At 42.2% G+C, this 8,144-nt stretch overlaps 1 pseudogene; it reads right to left on the reverse strand.

Annotated features, from left to right (window-relative positions):
* Positions 1-6,549: 6,549 nt before the first annotated feature.
* LOC144706008 (uncharacterized) lies at positions 6,550-7,759 on the reverse strand (annotated as a pseudogene).
* Between the last annotated feature and the right edge of the window lie 385 nt (positions 7,760-8,144).

The following is an 8,144-nucleotide window of genomic DNA, read 5'->3' on the forward strand; positions in this document are numbered from 1 at the left end:
ACGCTTGCATTTCTAAGTTTCCCCCTAAAGTTTCAATTCCAGCAGAGTAGAAACCCAAAACAGGCTTCCCAAACTTAACTAGAACTGGAAACAACTCCTCCGATGTTCTTGTGCTTGTCCATGAGCTGAGGGTCACCGCCATTAGAGGGAGAGAGCAAATTGCTGAGGGTTGTGGCTCCCGAGGGAGAGGGCTACGGCCGCCGAGGGAGAGGTCAAATCGTATGTTTATTCTCAATAAATGATTAAAATACATTTGCACAAAACGAACAATTCGAATCACACACAGGCGTGCGCGTTGATATGTGCAATTTTGTTAATGTTTTGTTCAAAAAGCTGAACAGAATGAACAAAACACACAGATTCACACAAAGCAAACCAAACAACCATGTCTACCTTCAAGATCCCCCTTGCTTACCAGAAGGATTTTAGATGGAAACTCCAATAGCTACTAGAGTCGGGCCTGATCTAGGCGTCTAACGCACCCTTCGGTGTTGTTCTGGGATAAGAAGGGTGCGTCACGCTGACTTTGTGTCTAATATCAGGCGCTCAACTAGGTCATGGTGAAGAATAAATACCCCATGTAAAATGCTGAGGACCTATTCAAATGGCTCGGTGATGCTCCTTTCCCCTGGCGGATGAATCTCAAGAGGAGGTATCACCAAATGTGGATAAAAGAGGGGGATGAGCCGAAGACAGCCTGTGTTACTGGATGTGGTTTATTTGAGCTTAATGTAATGCCCTTAGGGCTCATCAACACTCCAGCAACCTTTTGTTGATAATGAATTCCTTTTTTTGGAAGTATATGGATTATTTTGTTGTTGTATACTTGGATGATATCTTTGTGTGTAGCGGGAGCTTGGATGACAATGTGAGCCACTTGGGGAAGGTGTTGGCCAAGCTGAAGGAGCACAAGCTCTACCTCAACTTGAAGAAATATGAATTGCTTTAGAAGAAATTAATTTCCACGGACATCTAGTAGGGTGGCGTAGGGTGCCTCTAAGAGTGTGGGCTATCTGCACATAGGTAATGCCAAAAGGGGTGCCACAATTGTATTCCTTCCTTGGATTAGCTAACTACTATCAGATGTTCAAGTCTTTCTACCAACTAGCTGCTCCATTGACAGATCTGTCAAAAAAGGACGCAAAGTGGTAGTGGATTGAGCAATGCTAAAGGACCATTGATGATTTGAAGAGAGCAGTCACTAGCGAGCCAGTGCTCCAACTGCCCAAGTTTGACAAGCCATATAAAGTACACTCAAGTGCATTCAATTTTTCTCTTAGAGGCCTCTTAATGCATGGCAGGCATCTAGTGCCATACAAAAGCTAAATGTTGAATGATACAAAGACGATGTACTTTGTGTACGAGGAGATGACGGTAGTGGTACGCTAGGGTATGGCACTATTATCTCCTTACCGGCAACTTTGTGGTCTTCATAGACAATGTAGCCATTAGCTGCTTTGAGTCCCACAAGAAGTTGACCCCAAGGCAAGCAAGATGGCAAGATTTCTTGACAGAGTTTACCTTCACCTTAAAGTACAAGTCAGGATGCCCCAATAAAATAATAGGCACACTGAGCCACAAAGAGTCAGAAGCTTTTGCGGCTGCCCTTTAAACAGTCCAAGGGAACATCCCAGATGACATCAAGTTGGCACTAAAAGATGATCATCTATGGGGAATTTCATTGAAGATTACATGGGAAGGCACCCGTTAAGTCCTCCATAAGCGGCAAAGGGAAAGAGAAATAATCATTTCTCCATAGATTATTCTTTGCACGTGATTATCCTGTCTGCATTGAGGAAGTGCGCGAGGTGCTGGAGTGGGTCTCAATCCATGAACGTGAGTGCAGATCAACATTGGCGAGATGTGGGGTTGCAAGTGGGTGATATGGTCTTGCTCCAGAAAAATGCAATGCTCGAGAGGAAGCAAGCAAAGTAGCGACACCAAGGGCTTGTACCTCATTATGATGCATTGTTCCAAGTGGTATAAGAATCAGACCGGTCGCCTATCTTCTCAACATACCTCCACGGTTGGCTTTCCATCTGGTCTTTCATGTTTTAGTGCTCAAGAAGTATGAACCCAATTGTAAAGATGTAGAGAGGAACCATGCCTGATGTGCACCGCCGAATGTGCAGGCATAATTTGACAAGGAAGCAAAGGCTGTTCTGGAAAAAAAAGGAGATAAAAAGAGGAGATAAAAAAAGGCTGTTCTGTGGTGAAGTGGGAGCGTGACCTAGTGAACTGGTGAAGTGGAAGAACCATCTACTAGAGGGAGTGAAATGGAAGCACAGCTTCACCTTATGGTAGTTTGAGCACTACGTGCGGGCTTATGAGGTGTAATAGGCTTGAACGAGGGCATCAACAAGTTTAGGTGGTGGGGAAGTGTAAGTCCTCAAAGTAGGCAACATTCCTGCGTAGAGGCCTACGTGCTAACTGTTGAGGATATGTCCACATACTTGGACTCAGGATTGGAGAATGAGTCGACAACACACGTATCACATGTCATGACGTCCATCCCTGATCTTTGAAGGCAATACCCAATTGGTGCTCGTGATTATTAATATGCAATCTTGGTAGATCAAACTAGGATGTGTGCATAGGATGCGAAGGACATGCGAGCACAGGCGCTATGCGTCATGTCGCTACGGGTCAAGGACACGTGAACGCAGGTGTTAAATGCTACATGCACAGGCTGCAAGCATTCCGCATGGGTCGTGGGTACTCCCCCCATAGGGATGAGACCATACCCTGCCAAGAGACTAAGGCACAGCGAGCCAAGCACCGAGACAGATGTGAGCAATTGCATCCGTGGGATTAATGCTGCACAGTAGAGGTGCCAAAGCTTGGGGCACCAAGCATGTTAGTGTCAATATGGACCATAGCGGTAGATGCATCAGCGTAGGTACTCCTAGTGCATGAAGGGTCAAGGCAAAGCACCGAGCACAAGGGTGTTGTGAGTGGATGTCAGGGCCTATGGTACAAACAACGAGAGAATGAACTGAGAGCCATGGCACACGCACTGGGTGCCCAGCAAAGGGGCACGGTTGTATAGGCATTGGCAGCACGCGCATGCACAGGATGTGGGCTTCAAGGCGTAAGACACTACTATTGAAAGGTGTAGGCTATGCCCAATCTCAGTGCATTGTATTGGCCTTTGTCTTCCCCTTTTGTAATGGCTATGGCCCCTAAGCTAAGTCTTCTCATTATAATATAATGTCCTGATTTTATTCTAAGGGCCTAGCCCTACCCTCTCTCCTTAACTTCCAAGAAATCTTAAGTTGTCCAAACACACTTACCTATCACAAGTGAAGGTTGCTCAACATTTGTGTGCACTCGTTGAGGCCCACACAAGTTTGTTCCAAGCATTTTTCTTAGCTCCAGGCTTCACCACGTGACTGATATATATAGATGCAATCAGTGGAGAAGGCATATGCCTTATGATAAGAGGCAACGAGAGCATAATCAACCTATGGAATGGGCTTCTTTTTCACACAGGTCATCATCTCCTAAGGAAGCTGATTAGCAAAGGGTTGACTAAGATGCTTATTAAACAAGTTTGAAGACATGGAGAGAATGTGTTAAACATGTCCTAAGAGTAAACATATGAAGGAAAGTTTTTTCTCAAAGCTTTGTGTCTCTATGAGGAGACCCATTGAGTTGCAACACATGGACCTGTTTGGGCCAAACCAATTTCCAAGCCTAAGTGGAAAGGTATTCTAGCTAGTCATAGTCAATGACTCTTTATAATATACTTGATTGAATTTTTCAGCGCATAAAAACAAAGCCTTTGAAACTTTCAAAAAAATGTCAAAGGGAGTCTAAAATGAATTTGAATTGAAGATCAAGTTAATCAGAAGTGACCATGGGAGAGAGTTTGAGAACAGATTTACTGATACTTGTGATGAGAATGGGATCACACATTTCTCAGGACTGAGAACTCCCTAATAGAATGGGGTAGTTGAGAGGAAGAATTGATCCTTGATTGGCATGTCAAGCACTATACTAGAAGACTATAAGATGAAGAAGTTCCTATGGGTAGAGGCAGCGATTACAGCCTACTACATGCAGAACAGGGTGCTCAGTAGACCTCATATGGAGAAGACTATAATGAGTATCTGAAAGGAAAAAACCCATACTTGAATACTTTTAACCATTCAGATGTAAGTTCCACATCTTGAATGTCTATAGAAAGGACATGCAAAAATTTGATCCATCCAGTCATGAAGATATTTTAATTGGATATTCGGAGATGTCAAGAGCCTATCGAGTCTATAGCAGGGCTTCAAGAAAATTTTAATAATTTATTCATGCGAAATTTGTGGAATTGAAAGAGGCAAAAGAGGATGAACTGATTGATGATCTAGAATATGACCAGAAAAATGAGGATAGGACTATGAATGAAGAAATTAGTGAGAGAGAAAGAATTAAAGATTAATAGAACCTGATGATGATGATGATGATGATGATGGGGCAGTAGATCAAGGGTGAATGAACATAGAGAGAAACTTAGAAAAATTAGACTAGCTAAGGACCACTCACAAGAGAACATTCTCGGAAGTCCTATTGATCAAATTAGAACTCAATGTAGCATTTACTTCTCAAATTAAGCCAAAGAAAGGGGATGAGGCTCTAAACAATCCAGATAGGGTAAATACTATGAATGAGGAGTTAGATCAATTTAAAAGGAATAAGGTATAGGAGCTACTATCAAGACCTAAAGGTAAGAATGTCATAGGCCCTAAGTGGGTGTTTAAGAACAAGATAAATGAAACAGGAGAAATCAGTAGAAATTAAGTGTGGCTTGTTGCTCAAGGGTATCTCCAAATTGAAGGAGTCAAATATGAGGAGACATATACTCAAACAGCAAGGCTTGATGCTATTATGATATTATTGGCCTTTGGATGTTCCATAAATTATAAACAAATCTAAATAGATGTAAAGAGCACCCTTTTAATGGAGAGATTAAGGAACAAGTATATGTGAAGCACCTAGAGTCTCGTATGAGAGAGGTACATAACTTCACATGACTACGAGAGAGGTAGTGTAGATACTGCTCTGTTAATTAAGAGAGAGGAAAGAACTGAATTTTAGTCCAAATCTAGGTTGATGATATTATCTTTCTACCTACAAATCCAAAGTTATGCAGTGAATTTTTTCAGCTCATGTAGAAGGAATTTGAGACGAATTCAATGGGGTCACTGAGTTATTTCCTTGGACTTCAAATTATACAAAAGCAAAATGACATATTTATATGCCAAGATAATTACACTAAGGAGATTCTAAAAAATTACAAAGTACAGGACTGCAAATCAAAAGGCACTCTCATGAATTTAATCACTAAGTTGGATCTAAATATCATTGGATAAGTATTGACCAACACAATATAGAAAAAAGATATTTATATACTTGACAGCTAGTTGACCAGGCATACATTTTAATATATCTCTTTGTGGCAGCTTTTAGAGTGATCCCAATTAATCAAATATAAAAGCTATGAAGAGACTACTACGGTATCTGAAAGGGACCACTGATTTAGTGATTTGGTACCCTAAGTATAAAGAGCTGACATTGGTCAACTTTTGTGATTCAGACTTTGTAGGGTGAAATGTTGATAGGAAAAGCAAAAGCGTCACTTGTGCAATTATTGGGGATGCCTCATATCATGGACATCTAAAAACTTCATACATGGACTAAGCAGCACCTATATATAATTTCATCAACACGAGGTTAAATATATAGTAGGTGGTCTGTGTTACGCTCAAACTATATGTACAAAGCTGTATCTAGAAGATTATGAGGTCACACTCCGCGTAGTACATATTATGGGGGACAATACAGGTGTCCTTAATTTGGCCCAAAACCCCATCATGCATTCACACAAGAAGCATATCCAAGTGAATCATCACTTCAGTAAAGATCATATCACTAGATGTGACATTGATTGAAGATCATATCAAGTCACAAAACTTTCTCTCAATGTTTAAGTGAAGATCCGCCTAGAACTCTTTGGAGAGCGCTAGGCATGGCCCATGCAAGAAATTTATGATGACTCCCTATCCATTGTTTTCCTATTAACATGTTTTTTAGATCCATTGAGGATAAGACATCAAATATGATGCTCCTACTCAAAATTAACGATCACATTAAACTTAGAATCTAGGGGAATCCACTTGTAATCGACTCAAATTTTCAGTTTTTATGTATTTGTATAAGATTTGTTTACTAGGGCTTATATAGGACATTTTATCCACATCAATTCTTATTGCATCGATTGTTGTGCCAAATGATATTTTTTGTTTTATTAGTGGACTCCTACATTTGTGTCTTAGACATTCCCCTTATTGTACTGGTCTATCCATATCTACAGTTCTCCTATGAGTAGTTTGACTTGCCCTCATCGACAGAATCCTCTAGTGTATGCAAAGCTATTCACTAGGGGAAGCTACATATTAGGGGAAGCCATCGTAATCTTTTTAATTGCTTTTAAAAAGGGAATAAAATATAACTAATGTGGCATGTTTTGAATTTCATCAAAAATGGGGAAATTAAAGATTATTCTTTTAATGCATTTCTTGGGTGCTGCGCAGGTCCGAGCTTCCCAAACTTTATGCTGTTGGGGAACTCCGCAAGGGTCTTGCCATCTTCTTGATTGAAAATTTTTGAGTCTTTGGAGTACTTTGGGATTACATTCAATGCCAAGGATTTGTGCTTGTGGGCTGGGGTGAATATAGTAGACCAGCAGATCTGATAGTCGACAATCGTTCGGACATGGTAAAGGTTGTCGCGGTACCTGTAGTAGGACGGAGGACTTATCGCAATGCCCGCGGACCAATTTACATTGTCTCCGTCGCTGAAGTTCGTCAAGCAGACCACTTGGATTGGAAAAGGTCTTCTTCGGCTAATGAGACCTCAATCCCAACGCCTTCAGAGTATCTTTTTGATAGGCGCCTCTATCTGTATGGAAGTGCTGAAAGACCACGTCTAGTTTCTTTCAGAACCTCCTTCCCCCGCCGCCTTCTGGCCCATGGAGTATACAATGAAAACTTCTAGACACTCATGTCCGATTGTCAGATTGCCTGTTAAACATCCGATGGCACGTTGCTCCAACCTGAGCTATGCAACAACGAGATCCCTCTTGATCCTTATTGGATGTGCTTGATGATCCCCCAACATACGCTAACTTGGGGGCTTCTGACTCCAGCTGTTGCAAGAGTCTTCGCTAGTTCAACCGCGTCCTGTAGACTCCCTGTTCCACTCATCCCCTTTGTCAGCTGTTTGATCAAGATATTATAACCTAGGTCCCTACACTTGGAATGGATGGCAGAGCGTAGGTGGCAAGCTGTTATATGGATATGGGGCTTTATCCGTAGACGCTTCTCCAGATCTCGCAAGAATTGTATGGGAGTCGTCCTCGAAGGGACTTCCCGAATTACTGTACCGGGGAATTCTACCGTGCTCCATGCAGCAATGGTCATTGATCCTGCGAAGCCTACACAAAGGTTCAGGCCAGATTGTAGGAAGTGGGTGATACGTTTTTGTATTTCTATGAGAAGCTCTATGGCACCCACGATTCCTAGTAGTGAGTCGTCGGCATATCCGCATAACAAATTCTTAATGGGGCCAGCTTACGGGACAGACGTCTCTCTAACCTTATAGCTAGTATCGCCTCCCCCCACCAGCTCTATTAGCAGGCTCCTTCTTTTGCAAAACTCTAAAAGGTATCACATGGCCAAATTTTGATTAAAGTGTTCTCTACCATAGAATTCGGCCTTCGGGGTCAATCCAGTGGCTTCTATGAGGCAGGCAGCGCAAAGGAGGCTCGAGGGCTTGTTAAGGAAGGCACCAAGGTTCCGATTTAAGGCGCGTAGCGAGAAAGGTAAAATGAGAGTTTTCTGGTCCCCCCTTCGCCTGGGTAGGGGGGGGGGTGCCACGACGATAGAAGGTTTTTAAAGGTCTCTTTTCTTCTGAATCTTCGACTGCATTTACTTTATAACCCGCTCATAAACTCGCCCCTTCCCACAATAACGGCTATGTTGTCTTAGGGAGCGTTGAAGCCTGCTTCTTCTCCAGAGTTTTCTTGGTCATCGATACGATGACATGTCCTTAAGAAAACCACTCTTATTCTCAGAACAAGAAGGATTTTGTGC

Source organism: Wolffia australiana, chromosome 7, assembly GCF_029677425.1.
Source record: "Wolffia australiana isolate 7733 chromosome 7, ASM2967742v1".
Lineage (NCBI taxonomy): Eukaryota > Viridiplantae > Streptophyta > Magnoliopsida > Alismatales > Araceae > Wolffia > Wolffia australiana.